The sequence below is a fragment of the Physeter macrocephalus genome, chromosome 6 (assembly GCF_002837175.3).
Source record: "Physeter macrocephalus isolate SW-GA chromosome 6, ASM283717v5, whole genome shotgun sequence".
NCBI classification, from domain to species: Eukaryota; Metazoa; Chordata; class Mammalia; order Artiodactyla; family Physeteridae; genus Physeter; species Physeter macrocephalus.
The window spans coordinates 23,458,857-23,477,346 of NC_041219.1; positions in this window are offsets into that span (position 1 = coordinate 23,458,857).

The following is an 18,490-nucleotide window of genomic DNA, read 5'->3' on the forward strand; positions in this document are numbered from 1 at the left end:
AGGACGCGCAGGCTCAGCGGCCATGGCTCACGGGCCCAGCCGCTCCGCGGCATGTGGGATCTTCCCGGACCGGGGCACGAACCCGTGTGCCCTGCATCGGCAGGCAGACTCTCAACCACTGTGCTACCAGGCAAGCCCAGAAATAAATTTCTAAAACAGAAAGGACTCTCAAACAAAGAGTAATAAGTATTTCTGCTCTTCTTCCTTACTCAGTAAGATGGTCACAGGATGCATCCAAGTTACAGCATAAAGGACTTATGTCATATTGAAGGAAGAATTTCTATTCAGTGAAGGTTGTGAAAGAATTGAATCACTCTGCTAAAGACTATGAAGAACCTTAAAAAACAGGAATCATAGTTCTGTCTAAAGGCAGTATTATTAAAGGAATGATATAGTGAGGTCCCAATTAGCCCTATGTTTCTGCAAATCAAGATGAGCTACTGGGGACATCCCTGATGGCGCAGTGCTTAAGAATCCACCTACCAGTGCAGGGGACATGGGTTCTATTCCTGGTCCAGGAAGATCTCACATGCCGCAGAGCAACTAAGCCTGTGTGCCACAACTACTGAGCCTGTGCTCCAGAGCCCGCGAGCCACAACTACTGAGCCCGCTTGCTGCAACTACTGAAGCCCATGTGCCTAGAGCCCATGCTCCGCAACAAGAGAAGCCACCGCAATGAGAAGCCCATGCATCGCAACAAAGAGTAGCCCCACTCACCGCAACAAGAGAAAGCCCAAGTGCAGCAATGAAGACCCAAGGCAGACAAAAATAAATAAAATAAAATAAATAAATTTATTTTTTTAAAATGAGCTACTATATGGAAATAAAGCATAAGCATGGAACACCAGTAGGAGAGCATGTTAGCCAGGCAGGAGTGGAGACTAAAGAGATGGCATTTTTTGCTGAGTTCCTGGGGTATCATGCAAATTTATTTTTTATGTCTCTAATCAGGGGATTTCTTTCCTTTCACAGACTACCACTACTATTAGAAAAAGCATAACCTTAGACCTCTAAAGTCTTGAGTTCAAGTCTCAGCTTTTCTTCTTACTATGTAACTTTGAATGAGCTTCTTAAATTTTTTGATAGTATGTTTCAACATCTGCAAACGATGCATAAAAACATCAGTGTTGGGCTTCCCTGGTGGCGCAGTGGTTGAGAGCCCGCCTGCCGATGCAGGGGACGCGGGTTCCTGCCCCGGTCCGGGAGGATCCCACATGCCGCGGAGAGGCTGGGCCCATGAGCCATGGCCGCTGAGCCTGCGCGTCCGGAGCCTGTGCTCCGCAACGGGAGAGGCCACAGCAGTGAGAGGCCCGCGTACCACAAAAAAAAAAAAAAAAAAAAAATCAGTGTTACAGGGCTTTAGCAGGGATTCAGTGAAATATTTATGAAATGTCCAAGCTCAGCATCTGGCACCCCATGACAACTTTATATGCTGATTTTCTTCTCCCCCAAATTGTGCTTCTAAACATACTCCAGTTTCAGAAACTGAAGTCATTACAGCATCACCAGCGGAGAGACTTACACCTGAGGAAACATCAGAGCCTGGTTAATTTTAGGTAACAAATTCCTCAAAGACAGAACTGGAGAGAGGTGAACAAACTTCAGGGAGGGTGTGGAGTTGTTACCAAGTTTCCCATGAGCAGTTGCGCTGGGAATGACTCTGCCATGTAGACATCCTCTTGAAGGGAAACTTCTTCTTCCTTATAGTTGCTACAGATGTCTCCACAGCCTCCTCTTCATCCAGGCATAAATGGTTCGGAATGGTTTTAAACTCTCTAGCAAGGTATATTAATTAGGACAAGGCTTAGCTGACATTAAAAAATTACCCAAAATACAGTGACTTAAATGAGACAGAAATTATTTCTTTCTCACATGATAGTTTGGAGGGAAGTGGTGCAGGGCTGCTAGGACAATTTTCCTCCCTCAAGACACGGGGCTTCTGCCTTTGGGTTCTGGGCAACATCCATGCAGTGAGAAGGGCAGGGCAGGGAGCACACCACACATCTTCGAGTTGCAAAACCCATCAGTCACACATACTTCAGATCACAGCTCATTGGCCAAAATTTAGTCACATGGCCGCACCAGCTACAGGGGACACTGGGAAATGCAGCCTCATGCTGGGAAGCCATGTGTCCAATAAAAGCTCAAGAAGAGAGGAATAATGAATATGGGGGCGAGACCACGAGCAACGTGTGCTTCATAAAATTAAAGAGGAAAAGTTGTCTAGATAGCTTAACTTTTTATTCAAAGACCATCTAAATTTTTGAAAGTCCAGACAATATACCTTTTAACCTGAAACAATGTGGTATGGATCAAGGTATGGATAAAAATGTGATGAATAAAGACCCTAGCAACATAAATTGAGGCAGTAAGTATAAACCTTCTTGTTTATACAACAGAAACTTGAGTCATCAAGTCTTACTGAGGCCAAGCTACATCTGGGAAAATCTGAATATGCTGACCCAGAAAAGAGTTGGAGGAAAGAGCTGTGTTGGAACAATGACAGAGCTTAGCCTCAATCTTTTAAAAATTCAAAAGCTATGGGGACGGCCCCCTGAGCAAGCCTGGGCTAGCCTGGAGAACTCCAGAAGAAGAAAGAGCCCACTCTGACACAGAGTTTATGGTTTATGAAACACCAGGTCGGATGAAGTGGCACACCCCCTATTTGACTGTGAGAAAATATCTCTTGGGCCAAAGAATAGTAACTCCTATTTGCAGTCAAGGATGGGTTTACCAGATGCCGTTGTGCAAAGTCTTATGGAAATCTTTTCCAGCCTGTTTAAGAGACTTTAATATGCTCCTTTATTTCATTGCCTGAGCTTCCCATTTATTTCACTCCTGCAGGAAATGCAAAATATTTTATCATTAAGTGCTTGTTCATGAATTTAAGAGTTTGTCCTAATCTCACAAACGTTTTCATTCACAATTGGTTCTCTTCTCTGACTATAGAGAGTTTTCCCCATTTTTTTCAACAAGAACAAGAGAATCCACAGGAATTTTTAGATCTTTCAAGAATAAGAAGAAAACCACCAAAACACAAGCAAACCAAAGACCAGTCCCAATCACTTGTTTAAAATCGACATAACTAAGAGGAAGTATATCCCTTGAAATATTTGACAGAGGAACTGGGGACATTTGCTATGAAATTAAAATAAACAATCTCTACTAGTTTTTTTTTTAATTCTTAGGTAAAAGAATTTCTTTTTCTGATGGAGAATATTCTGGACTAAAGCCAGAAAATTCAGTTCACAGCCCAGATCAGCCAGTAGCTAATGGTGGACTTTGGCAAATCCCACAATGTCTTTGGATTTCAAATAGCTCATTTGTAAAATCAGGAAGTTGAAAGATATTTCTAAGGTCTTTTATAATTTTAATAGTCCTCAAGTTTATGAAACTGCTAGTTACTGAATTTTTTTAAATTCCACAATCATAAATGTCGCAGAATCATATTAATTTTTTTTTTCCTACTTCACACACAAATTAGTGAGTGATAAATTTCCCCCAACAATTAGGGGGAAATCCAGATTCTGAAGACATCTTGCACAGTTAAAATTTGTAAAGGAAGAATTAAACTCTCTTCTCAGGAGCTTTCTGGCCCTTAGAGATGAGTGTGTCACTTTATTGATTCTTTGTGTCAAAAGGGTATTTGGATAAGATAGCTGTTCCCTCCAAATTTGGATTCTTTATGATTCATATCCTGCTGCCAGTAAAATGTTTACAGCAGATGATCTCCCCATTAATGTTAGTTTCAAAGGATTAAAGCTAGTTAAGGCATTGGTCTTGATTACACTTAAGTTAAATTTGTCCCAGTGACATTACAGTGAACCCCTGACTTCAGCCTCATCTCCTGAAGCATCAGTCCCTCCATCTTCCATGTAGGCACCAGGGCTTTTCCTAACGTACAGGTGACAGTACTTTGACAGCTCCATAAGTTCCATTCTGTGCTCTACAAGCTATGTCATGATATTTCACTCCTCCCTGGCTTTACACGTGCTGCATCCAACAGCTCTAGGGTCAGTCCTCTTCATGGATATAAGGAAATATTAGTGCTAATTCTTAATAGACCTTCCCTCTAGGCAGACATAGTTGCAGAAGCCAGATTCAGAAAGTAGAAGGAAATTATATGTAAAGGAAAGGGTGCCACCTTCTCAGTAGGGAAGCAGATGTGCCTCAGAGTGTATGCTGGGTTTCAGGGCAAAAACTACACAGTTGTACCAGGTGGCCTGGTTTTTCTCATCCCTTTATTCCCTCCGCCACGTTCTTATTGCCTGCCTTACAGTTCCTGATAATGGATAAAGAAGGTGCGGTGCATATATACAATGGAATATTATTCAGCCATAAAAAAGAATGAAATAATGCCATTTGCAGCAACATGGATGGACCCTAGAGATTATCATACTAAGCGAAGTACGTCAGACAGAAAAAGACAAATATCATATGCTATCAATCATATGTGGAACCCAATTTTAAAAAGTGATACAAATGAACTTATTTACAAAACAGAAACAGATTTACAGATGTTGAAAACCAACTTCTGGTTACCAAAGGGGAAACATGGTGGGGGAGGGATAAATCAGAAGCTTGGGATAAACACATGCACACTACTATATATAAGACAGATAATCAACAAGGACCTACTGTATAGCACAGGGAACTCTACTCAATATTCTGTGATAACCTATCTGAGAAAAGAATCTTAAAAAGAATAAATATATGTATATGTATAACTGAATCACTTTGCGGTACACCTGAAACTAACACAACATTGTTAAGTCAGCTATACTCCAATCAAATTAAAATTAAAAAAAAAAAGAATTGACTAAAATCTCACCTTCTCTGGGAAGGCTTCACTGTCTTCTCCAGCTCCTCCACAGTGACAGAAGTTTTCTCCTCTGTGAGCCCATGGTACCCGACACCTAGCTCTACTGTATCCCATTCTGTTGTCACTGATCCCCTATGTGTCCCTCAGTCCCCTCCGATTAGGACCACTGGTTTGCTGATTGTTTCTCCCCAGTAAACCATAGACTCCTTAGGGGTAAAAAAGTCATAGTTCATCTCTACCTGGGTTGCCTAGGACAAGTTCTGCTCCCTTTAAGTACTTAGTAAATGCTTATTTAAAGGAAAGTCTGTCTGGTTGATGTTAAAGCAGTTACAACATTTAAAATCCATGCAACCAGACAGCCTAAGAGTAGCATCAAATGTTGGCTCATGTTCCAAATATACATATTATACATAGCCATTTTCCTTTTAAAAGAAAAATAGTGGATTAATAACTTACGTCCTTTTGAATAGGGATGAAAGTTTCATTTTCTATTAAAAATGTCAGAAGTACAATGTATAAAATAATTACTTTCTAAATATTGTTTTGTATTCTCTTTCTGTAAATTTCCCTGCTCCCACATCTCCAAAAACTCAATCTTTTCCCCCAAAATGTAAATCAGCTAAATTCTAAAATGAAGAACTGATCCTTATTGTCTAAGAAAAATTTAGCCCTTTACACAGGAATGGAAATTCCCTATTTCCACAGATTAACAATCTAAACAGACATAAATCTTCTGCTATCCATTAATAAGGACCAAGGCATCCACCAAATGTGTTAGATAATGAGGCTTAGTTCAGGGTCTCTCAACTGTGACACCAATGACACTTTGAGCCAGCTAATTGTTTATCAAGATGCACAGGGTCATCCTGTGCATTATGAGCTGTTTAGCAGTATCTCTGGCCTGTACCCCTTGAAGCCAGTAGCAGTCTCCCAGTTGTAACAATCAAAAATATCTCTAGATATTGCCAAACACCCCCTGGGGTGCACAGTTGCCTCCAGTTGAGAACTACTGCCCTCAATATACTCAGAAGGTAGATATATCAGGCTTTAGAACCAATCATACAAGTAGCAAATACCAGCTCCATCACTTAGGAGCCACGTGCCCTTGAGCAAGTCACTTAACCGCTCCAAGCTTTAGTCTTTTCCTGTAAAAAATGGTGCCTGTAAAATACATTTTCACAGCCCGTGGAAGACTAAATGTAAAAAGGTACATGAAATGCTTAGTTAGCATAGTACCTGCTATATGGCAAATACTTAATACCAGAGTCTGCTTCAGATGTGGTCGGGGAGGATAACAGAAGAAGACAGCTCCTCCCAGAAAGTCAGAACCAAGAGCCACCAGATGCGCTAAGCAGGAGACTTACTCCTCCTCACTCCGTCTTCACTCTGATCCAGCAGGATCTGTTAACTGCTACAACCAAATGACTGAGAATTATCTGTATTCTCTCCTTTTCCAAATAGGAGTTTTTGCTACAGTTATAATGTTACTACTACTGGTGAGATGGGACCAGAAGAATATGGACCTAAAAAAACCCTATTCTGACCTCGTAGAAGGGACCAAGCATCACCCAGAGTTTCTGAACGTTGAACCCTATTGCAATAACTGGGTGGGATTTTTGAATTGAATCCCTTGAGAGAGGAGATGAGTGTCCTCTGCATGTGAAAAAGAGATACACATAGCTTTCTAGGTTTCCACCTGGACAGACCATGGTAGAGATTGTAGGATGTCTCTAAATTTGTTCTCCACTTCTTCCTCATTATTAGAAGTCCAAAATTTTAGCTGGGTACATGGCAGCACAAACAGTTCTCGGCTTCCCCTGCAACTAAGTGTGACTATGTGATTAAGTCCCAACCATGGGACGTAAGCAGACCTGATGTGTGTAACTTCTGAGATGTGTCCTTCAAGGTAGGGAGCATGTCCCTTCCTATTTCTCTGTCCTGTTTTATGGAACTTGAATGTAAGGGCTATGCTTCATCCATGAGGATGAGGGTCATGTAACCAGTTCACCAACCTTGGTGAGATGGGTGGATGGAAGTAACCTGTGTCCCAGATGACTGAGAAGCCATCATCTTTGGCCTCTGTATCTATACCTTTATATCAGAGAAAAATAAATAAATCTATATCTTGTTTAAGCCAGTGATATTTTGGGGTCCCTATTATCCACAACAGAATGTATAGTTCAACTAACAGACTGATCTTATGCATTTCCTTTTAGCTGTAGACCTGAAAAAATAAGAATAAGAACTGAGGCAGAAAACTATCATATGATTCTTAACTCTAATTCCCCTGGCCCCTTGAGGAAATGTGTCACTCATACTCTGCCTATGTCTCTTGCAAATGAGTCTGAGAAAAGCAAAGGAGACAGTATAGGAAGTTGAATCAAAAATGGAAGGGATGTTACCAAGACTGAGTGATTGGTTTAGAAGCAGACCAGCATGACTCACCTCCCTGAATACTGTCCTCGTAGTGAGTCAAAGGAAAGATGCTTGAGAAAGAAGGAAAAGAAATTTAGAGATGCATCCTGAAATGGGCTATGCCATCTTTCCCAGTTATCCAGGTCCATCTTCATCCATAGGTGATTTCAAAGTGAAATGAGGACTCTCATAAATTTTAAATTTGGTTCTGAGATAAAGGAAAGGGAAATAGCATCTTGTTTGAAAAGTGCTCTTCCGGGCACACATGCCCACCCAAGAGGACTATGGCTCTCGCCCACACAATTCCCAGCGCTATTAATGAGAATTGTGTTGATAAAGCCTCAGCCATCGCATTCCATCTTTTTCACAAGTCTGCTAGCCTGCACAATGTTTAGAAACCATCCTGGGGGTACAACAGGGACGGTTACAGCAAATAACTTGTGTCCTCATCCACAGCAGACTTGCATAATCATTTTCATAGACCCCATTAGCCAAAGCATTTTGAGAGACATGTTGTTTAGCCCAACAATTTGGTAATAGTAACTACATAAATCAGTGACTTTTGGGTCTGAAGTTTTGGAGTTAGAAGTAGACAGAAGAGAAGCATGAACTCTTTTTAGAAGAAATTACCTGAATTCAATAAGAAGTCACTGTAAATGACCCAAATGAACCCACTTCTCGTTCTAGCCTGCTATATTAACCACATTACTTCTTGCCCCTAGCAGCAAGGCTGGTTACGGCCTAATTTAAATCTCTTAACACATTATAATTCTCTGCTAAGTGGGGTAAAGAGCACATGGTCTCAGTCACCTGCTAAACATATGACATGGAGTGTAAATTCATTTATTTGAACCTTAATAGTAAAGGACTTTCTTGAATTTAAATCATCCGATACCAAGTTATGACTTCAGTCCAAAACAGACATGCCCTGGAGAGTTAAGAGACCTTTTCAAAGACAAAGAAGGCTTCTAACCTGCTCACAATTAGCCATTACATGCTACTAAGGGTTGTTTAACTGGGACTGCCACTCTCAATTAACCAGCAACAAGTGAATAGAAGAGTGAATAATCAAAATTAAGTACACATGTTACCAATTATGTACATTAGGGAGGGAAATGAAATTGTATGTTTTGCTTTGCTTTTTCTTTCTTCTCTACCTCCAAGAAGTTAAAGTAGTGAGGGAACAGAGCTCAAACATAACTTTTTCCTTCTAAGTGTAAGAAAACCACGTACATCGAAGCCCCTGCAATTCTTCATCTGTAGTCCACTCTAACTTCAGCATTTACTCTGAGGTGGAGCTGATAGGAACTCCCTCTGAGGGCCTCCAAAAGGACCAGGTAAATATGTTGTGATACGAACATAAAGCTCATTCTTCTTTTCTTTACCGAGCATAACAGAGATCATTTAGCCAAGAGACAAAATTCCCCTCCTGTTCACTAAAAAGCAAGAATGTTCACTTTCTCTGCTGTGATTCCCTAGGTTTCCAATTGGTAGTATTTTAGTGGGGAAATGGAAGGGAAAGAAGGAAAGCCACAGTGATGATGCACTGAGCTGAAAAGATCTTCAGCTTAAATCTGCATTTGGAACTGATTAAAATAGCCATCCCCCTAGAATTGCACTTTAAATTTGAATTTCCTGGACTGGACAGCTTTAAAATTTATATTTAAATGTGTGTATTCAACTATACAGATTTAAATGGACACACATATCTAAATATAGATATTTTAAATTGGGGGGTTGTACCAAGCACTTGATATAATTTCATCATGAATGAAAGATAAACAGTAAAGAAAATGGGTCCCATTAAATATTACTCCTGTTTCACATCTTCATTTGTGGACAGAAAGAACTACAAGAATCCAGATATATTGGAAACTATAATTTTTTCCCTATAAATATCATCCAGCTGTTTCTATAATAGATTCAACTGAAACAACTGTCTTCCTGTGGCTGTGTTTCTGGAGGTTCCACAGATTATGAGACAGTAGGAGAATTTGTATGACTTTAAACTCTTCCGTGGACCACAGAGATACCATAATGTGACGCTGATCTAAAAGTTAAATAAGTTTTCATGACTGGCCTTTCTTATACTTACCAGGAATGCTGAGAATTTGAGTCTTTCAGTTCTGGGCAGGGCCAAATCAAGAGTTCATGACTTTTTCTCAAGCACAGAGACAATCGTGTAGAGCAGCAGTCCACACACTTTTTCTGTAAGGGCCAAATAGTAAACATTTTAAGCTTTGCACTCCATAACATCACTGTTGCAACCACTCAACTCTCCCTTGGTAGTGGAAGCAGGCATAGACAATATGTAAACCAATGCATATGGCTGTGTAAACTTTATTTACAAAAACATACTGCAGACAAGATTTGGCCCTGGGGGTCTATAGTTTGCTGATCCTGTTTTAGCTCTAAATCCTCTGATTCTCTCTGATCATTTTTAATTTTCCATCTCATCACCCCAGAAAATAATCAAAGAGACTCTGACGTCATGGAGCAGGAGTTCAGATTTGAAGGGAATGGTCTAGAATTATTTGAGGAGCTTGATAAAAATATTGATTCATATGCCCTCCCCCTAAATTTTTATTTAGTAAATCTTACATGGATCCCAGAAATGTGAATTTTTTTAAAGCTCCCCAAGTTCATTTTGATTCAATGTCAGATTTGTGTTTTCTTGATCTAGATAATGGCCCCAGCTTTTCCAATAACTTTCTAACATAAAGAGTATCACCTACTATATTAGTCAGGGTAATTACTGCTAGCTGCTACAGTAGCAAACCCCAAATCTCAGCAGCTTAACCCAGTAAAAATTTATTTCTGTCTCATAATCACTCTCCTCTATCTTATAGCTATGCCATCTGGAACTCTGGGGGGAAAAAAAAGAAATGAAGGAAGCAAACCATCTCAGTGTCTTAGCACAAACATAGCACAAACATGACACACGTGGCACTTCTGCTCACATTTCATTGGCCAAAACTACTCATATGGCTCTGACCTTAACTGCAAGGGAGTCTGGGAAAAGGAAAGGAGTACATTAATACTTGGCAAGCTCTAAATGTCTCTGACACACCTGCCATGTTTTTATCTGACTCATCATCTGTAACTCTAGTATACCACCTGCCTCCTCCAGACCACACAGAAAGAACAGATGCTCAAAAAACTCTGGGCCATCTATTAAACTCTGAGCAACTCTGGAACAGACAGCTTAATATCCAAAGCTGTTACTTATATCTAGCTTTTTGTGAAGGTTAGATTCTTGAAATTCTGGAATGCAGCTCATTTTTATAAATCAAATTAGGTTTGGGGATTTTTTTTTAATTTTAATTAGCTGGAAATTCACTGTGTGAAACTAGGGCTGTTGTGATCTCTAGCTTCTGAGTTAGATATACACAGATAAGTGTCATGGCAAAAGAAAACAGTAATTAGCAGATTGTCCTCATGTTTGCAGTTACAAAGGCTGGATGTTGGTTTGTTTAAGTAATACTGTGCATATCCATGATACTCAATGTTAGGAAATTAAGAAGAAATGTAGAGACTGCCATCTCTAATCCAGTAGCCAGAGCAGCTGATTCCCTGTTTTCAAAAGTGGGAAAAAAAATATCTAAATGGGAGGCATCTGCTTGAATATTTAGAGACACAGATATCATTTCAAAAGTGATAGCCCTTTTTAAAAAAAAAAAAAATTCTTCCTCATGAAAAAGAAAAAAAAAAATGCCATCAATCTTTAAGCTCTTAAAAGAGAAAATGGGGATTTCTACTAAAGTGATACAGATTTCAGCTAGATGTTTGAAAAAGTCCCAAAATATTTAGGGTGGCTTATAGCCTTTCCCACATAGAAACTGAGATAGCATATGAAACTATTGACTGAGGAAGGTTTACAGTTCTAAGAGGAAGAACTAACGAAGTATTTATGAAAATCACAACTTCATTTACCAGCGATGGCTTATGGTCTGTAACTGTCCACACACGTGATCTGCTTATTCAAAGTAAAAAGAAATGCTAATCAGTAAAAAGGTATTGTTTTTCAGTGCACAGCCCTTATTCAGTATAAACTGTGATCTTAAGTATGGCACAAGATGGTTTTCTTTAACAGACCTTCAAATGATAACTAAATAAATTTGCTATTTAAACCCTGCCTCATAACCTTTCATCTCAGAGTCCGTATCTGAATCCCTTGTTTATTAACCTGATAACTCTCTCACCACAGCCATCTTTCAGTTCATACAGCAGTCCCAGTCTTTCGGAATAATCAGTCACCTTGGAGAAAGCACAAAATATTTGCTCAGCCAATGTTGTAGTATTTGGCTGTTTCACCATCCCCAAGGGATCTTGGCTTATGTACAGCTATAGATATGACAAGACTATCTGCAATAATTTCAAGTGTTGGACTCTATCTAAATGCTGAAAACCCTTCCATAATTGTACAAACACCTAAAACCAGGCAAATAAACTGCCTTTTTAAATATAATGGAGTTCTTTCAATGGATCCATTCCCCAGGAAACTATATGTTACAAAAACAGTTATAGCATTATGGCTTATAATCAGTGGCTTTGGGGGCTTCCCTGGTGGCGCAGTGGTTGAGAGTCCGCCTGCCGATGCAGGGGACGCAGGTTCGTGCCCCGGTCCGGGAGGATCCCACATGCCGCGGAGCGGCTGGGCCCGTGAGCCATGGCCACTGAGCCTGCGCGTCCGGAGCCTGTGCTCCGCAACGGGCGAGGCCACAACAGTGAGAGGCCCGCGTAACGCAAAACAAACAAACAAACAAAATCAGTGGCTTTCTCAGAATCTTCAATCCAACACCCTTTAAAGAAAATAAAACAAGATTTCTAGACTATTAAGTTGGGAAGGATATCCTTATTCATATGGAAAGAGTGAAGGTTTTTGTGAGGTTTCTTTTTCCTGTATTTTCTTTAGAATATTTACATGCCTGTAGCCTCTATATGGCAAAGTTACAGAAAGCTTACATACAAGGTTCATTTCCAATAGAAAACAGGTCAATAACCCTTCTATAGATAAGGATTTCAAACTGTGAGCAATTATAAAAGTACTTAACTTAAATTGCTAATTAAGAATGATTTAACATGCAGAAATCAGGAGTTTATCATTCATATATCACAAAGCCTAGAACAAGTATACCATAACTACGTGGTTTAGAGATAGAATTTGTTGATTAAAGTTTATTACAAACAAATGCTCTTTCCCCTGATTTCAAGATCAACAGGAAGATTCCGAGATTTTACCACTTACTTAGGGCTATTGGGTTCATAAGTCACAGATATTTAGAGCAGACATGATCTTGAGGAATTAGCTAAAAACAGCTTCACTTTACAGATGAAGAAAAGGGCTTGTGAACAGAGCAAAATCCAGGCTAGACTCCTCCAGTCTGATTGTACCTGGCTCTACTCCTGCATCCCCCATTTTTCAGCTGCACATCAATAGCAGAGGGTGGGTTTCCATCCATGTTTTGGGAAACTGACAACTAGAAAGTTGTTTGAGTGATAGCATTCATAAGCACTCCTAAAGGAAGCAAGGCTTATTGGTTTCAAAATAACCCAACTGTTATTCATAAAATGTGGAATGACAACTTTTTGCTCATCTGTTGAAATGTAGTTGCCTTAAAAATAACAAATATTTTCCACTCATCCCTAGCTCATTCTTGTTAACAGTGACGAATGACTCATTGAGAAATGACTTTTGACAGCTTCCAGTTGCCTGGTGGATTTTTATAACTGCCTTTTACTGGGTCAAGGAGCAGCCATGTGTAACCCCTTGGGGCCATTATTGGGTATAAACTCTGTGGCAACTGCACTTGCTACATCATTCATTTAATTGGTTCAAGTTAAATGCCAGGGAGACCAAAGTTAACACGCTCATAGACAGGATGCCTCATCACAAGCAGGAAAGAGAAATACCTGTGTTTGGTTCCAGGAAGAACCACATAGGAGAACACGTAGATGGCCAGGATCAAATCTATCACTGATACTACAGTTTAATCCCAAGAGCATGACCTACTGATAAGGAGCCCCTCACTCTTTTATTTCTGTATACAAAAGCCTACATATATGTTTCCACAGAATTATACAAAATAGAATCCTTTGAGTCATCAGATTCTGGAGCTCAAATGTCTTATTTCACAGGTGAGAAAAGAGATCATGTTTAAAGCATTTACTCAAGATCACACAACTGGTTACCAGCAGAACTCAAGCGAGAACTCATTTCTCCTCATACCTATTCTAGTGTTTCTGTTGTTGTTGTTACATTTATGGTTCACCATAATTCTTTAGTACTTCTGACAGGTTCGTGTGTTAAAATGATCTTGCATGATAACAACATTTAGATCCCTAATTGTATTCTAGTTAAAATCTATTCCTGAAGAGTCTCTTCTATTGAAAAGTACTATGGTGACTTATTGCTGTCACCTCTCCTTTTCTCGCCACTAAAAAACTAGTTTAAAACAGAGTGACAAATTTATTGCTATGGCCAATTGCGTTAATAATGTCTGAAATAAAAAGTGTTTTGTCAGGATGGAAGGAATATAAGGAAAATATTTCAAATTTCCTTCTGTAACGTTGATCCCATAATGATTACCTTTTGAAACATTGCTCACGCTCTCACTTTGAAAATGATTATGAAATCTAAGGAAAAATGACCTGAATTTAAGGTTAACCTTGAGTTAAAAAAGAAAAGCAGAGAGATAAGATCAAAGGCAAAACCATCCCGCAGGGCTTCAGGATCTCTCAGGAAAAACTCTTCCCTTCCCCCAAATCTCATCAGTTAGAATAAAGCAAATGTACAGCTCTTTACTCAGCCAGATACAATCAAAGCATTACATTCTATGTCAATAGAACAGGAATTTCCACAAATTGATAAGGACAGACTGATGGATAGAGGTCAAAGGTGTCCTTTTAAAGTTAGTTAGAACTTCTGTTATTACAGTTTTCTCTCTCTCTCTCTCTTTTTTTTCATTTCCAGAAAGTAGGTGATTAACACTATAGTGCTGAAGAAAAATGTCCCACTGAGTCACAAAAGCTAAGAAAGTCTGTAGTCACTGTCCTAATATAAGTTTCTTCTGGGGGTTTATAGTTGTGCTGCTTCACAACTTCCCACACACACTGAGGGGATAGGAGAGAAGAGCATCTCCTACTTCCAGTTAACTATAAGATGCATGAATCAAAAACCAAAAAAAAAGTCATATGGTTACTTCAGAGAAGTTGGATTTTTTATATTTACAGAAACTAAGATTCTCCCAATCAAATATATTTTACAGTGAGTCACTTTCGGGTGGGGGAAGATGGCATTGTGGAGAGAAAAGATTACTCCCTCTGGTTTTATATTTTTAAAAATCACAAAAGCAAATGCAAACTAAATTTCACAAAGATTATCCCAATGGATGAGCTAAACTTACAAATCACGTACCAAAGAACTGAATGGCACAGGCAAGGAGGCCCAGCTGTGATCAACAGTTAGCCACGCAGGCTACTTACATGGATACTATGCTCTTTCCTTTACAAGAAGCACTTTTTCTCAAGGGAAGGGAAGGGAAACTAACATTTATTTAGGTCTTATTGCGTGCTGTGCCAGAGGCGTTCACATACTGGATGTCTTTCAGCCTCCGTGTAAGCCTGGGGTGTATGATTCCCTCCACTGTATACAGATAAGAAAGGCCCAGCCAGGGAAAAGGGAACCAAGGTATACTAATTACATCATGTACATTCATTCAACAAACATTAATTTATTGATTAAGTCCACCTGGAGCCAGGAGAATTTAAAATAACCTGAGTTTGCTTAAAACTAAAATATGAAATCTAACACACATGACTCAGAGATATGAGGACTACAGGAAGTATAAAACACCCATTTCAGTTTACCAGCTACGTCATCAAGGACTAGCGATCATGCCTAGAATATATAAAAATGAACTCGTTGTTCAGAATCCATATTTGTGTATGAAATCCATCCAACATTACGCACCGTGCGTTAGAGCAACCACTAGCAATATGTAGCAATTTAATTTAAACTTAAATCAGTTAAGTCAATAAAACTTAAAATTCAGTTTTTTAGTCACAGTAGCTATATATCAACTGCTGATGGCCACGTGTGACAAGAGGCTATGTACTGGGAAGCACAGATATAGAACACCATCATCGTACAGTGCTCTATTGGACAGCACTGTCGGACTCTAAACATTCTAGATTAGGAAAGGAGTTTAATATATAATCTTGCTTCAGATATTTTTGAAAAATACTGCTTTGTTTGTTTAGCACTTCATGATTTTTCAAAGACTGGAAAAGAGGGAATTCCCTGGTGGTCCAGTGGTTAGGTCTTGGCGCTTTCACTGCCGTGGCCCGGGTTCAATCCCTGGTCAGGGAACTAAGATCCCACAAGCTGTGCGGCACATCTGGAAAAAAAAAAAAAAAGACTGGAAAAGATTATTTTTCTGATCCATGCTGAGATTATCCCCATTCTGTGGTGAAGGCACATGACACCTAGGGAGGCTAAGTGACTGACAAGGTCATATATTAGCACCCAAGAGCAGAGGGGATAATCTCAGCCTGCTAGTCCAGCATGTTCAGGGCATAGTGCAAAAGCACGCACTCAGAAGGCAACTGTGGCTTTGAATCCCAGCTCTGATACCTACCAGTTGTTTGACATGGTACAAGTATGGAAGTCTTCTGGGCTTCAGTTTCCTCATCTGAAAAACGGGAGGTGATAATGACAACCTTACAAAAAGAAGCATCCATCACCAGATGGTTGACTTGGTATGCTACCCAGTGTGACAGCGGTCCTCCTCCCACAAGCAGGATTTTTCTTTTTTCTTTTTTAATCTTAATTTAAATTTTTTTTCAATGTTATATTCTACAAATAGGATCAACAGAAGTGGTTCACAATTTAAGAAGCTGGTTTTGAGTACGTTGACATTTCCAACTGTTATATATACTCTCCTCTCAGCTGCTATATTTGTGTTACCTCAGAATTATTGTCAAGATTATATGAGAGTTTAAATAGCACATAAATCTGACATGCAGACATTCCATAAATGCAAGTCCCTTCTTCACCTTCTTCCTCTACCTTAACTTTTTTTTAAGACTTCCTGGTATCCACCTGTCACACAGGTTAGAAGCCTAGATCCTATCCTGCATGGATAAATGACTTAGCAAGCTTCTTTACAACCTGATAGTGTAACACATAATTTCCACAAGAATATACATTACATATTATGTTAGAAATCAGGAGTAAAATAAGATTAAATACTCAGAAATTTGTTTTTCAGAAAGCTTTAAGAGTGCATCTATTCCGTATATTGATTATCTAGCTAATGGAGAGGTGTATTCTAAAATGTTTCTTCCACTTGGCTTAGAAAAGCATCGCAGGATGACTCTAAAGCGGACTTATCTTCCTAATTATGTTGGGTTCAAGATATTAAACTTAATCTACATATCTGAAGTCAATGATTTATAATTCTAGATCAGCTCTGAATTTTTCAAGCAACTCTATTTTAATTCATTTTAATTTTCCAAAAATATATCTGTACTGCATTCTCCTCCAAAGAGTCCTAAAACAAAGAAACAATGAGAGAGTAGCCAGTCTCAAGGAGATGGATGCTTTAAGCATCTTCTGGCTGGTACTGGGACCACTTGGCCTGAGAATAGGCTGACAGATGTGAATCTTAAAATGCCTGCTGACAGTCTGCCATGGATAGCTAACATTTTGCCTCTATAGAGGCTCCACGTAGATGTTTGCTGGAGTCTGATACCAATTCTGTGAAGCCTGAAGTAAGGAAGGCATTATCTCATTTTTCCAGGTGAGAAATTTGAGAATCCAGATACTGGATTGATGTGACACAGATCATTATAAAACCAGGACTAGAACCCAAGTCATTTGACTCCTTGTCTGATGTTTTTTTTATTATCAAAACCACTGAATTAGATGAAGCTCTCATTTAAATAGACCTAAACACAGTACCTGTATTTCATCTATTAAATCAAAACCAGTATGCAGAGAATGGCCACATGACCAAACCATAGAGAGCCAGCCAGTGAAGACCAGGGAAACCCACAGGGGTCAGACAGGCAGCAAGAGGGCAGCAAATTGGAACAAGTTGTCTAGCTCCATCCCTCCAGCTCTGTAGTTACTTCTGTTGTCTTCAGTTTTTTATTAATCAATGGGAAGATATACAGGCAGAATGCATACTGCGTTTACAGATGGCACAAATGTAGAAGGAATGATGTGAATGCTGGTGAACAAAATCAGCATTCAGAAAGTTTTCAATGAACAAAAAGACAAATCTAACGAAAGGAAACTTTTAGTGAGATAAATGTGAGCCCCTGCTCTTATGAGACGAACTGTGCTCTCCCCAAAATTCATATGTTGAAGCCCTCACCCCCAGTACTTCAGAATGTGACTGTACTTGGAGATAAGGCCTTTAAAGGGGTGATTAAGTTAAAACAAGGCCATTAGGGTGAGCCCTAATCCAACTCGACTGGTGTTCTTATAAGAGGAGATTAGGACACAGACAAACCGCAACTGAGGGGTGACCATGTGAGGACACAGCAAGAAGGTGGCCAGGCCATCTGCAAGCCAAGGACTGAGTCCTCAGAAGAAACCAAACCTGCCGACACCTAGATCTTGGATTTCCAGCCTCTGGAACTGTAATAAGATAATTTTTGTTGTTTAAGCCACCTGGTCTATCACATTTTTATTATGACAGCCCTAGCAAACTATATAATACACTCACATTTGGGCAACAAACAAATATACCTATTGAGTATTAGACAATACCTAGCTTAACCATGTGCAGTGGCAGGAGAGAGAGAGAAAAGCTTCCATTAACAGTGAGTTCTAGGTAAGTCCACCATGTGTTTGAAGCCAACACAGAATGAATGAGTAAAGGTCTAATATTAGAGGCAGCAAGGTCTTGGTGTCAGACAAGACAGTTTGTTTCAACCCTGTCATTTCCTCGTTGTGTGACCTGAGCTGGTCATCTCTCTCTGCGCTTGTGTCCTCATCTGTAAAATAGGAATAATCCCTACCTGACAGATTGAGAGGACCTCAAGAGATAATAGATACTAACTGCTTCACACAAAGCCTGCCTTGGAGAAAACAGTAAATGAAGGCCACTGTTCTTTGTCTTAGCATTATCCTCAGCATCACTGTCGGAGGATGAGGGTCTCGACTATTTGGTGATGGTCAGATCACATCTGAGTATCAGTTTTGGCTCTTCAGACTCTACTTATAAAAACATGGTGATAGTA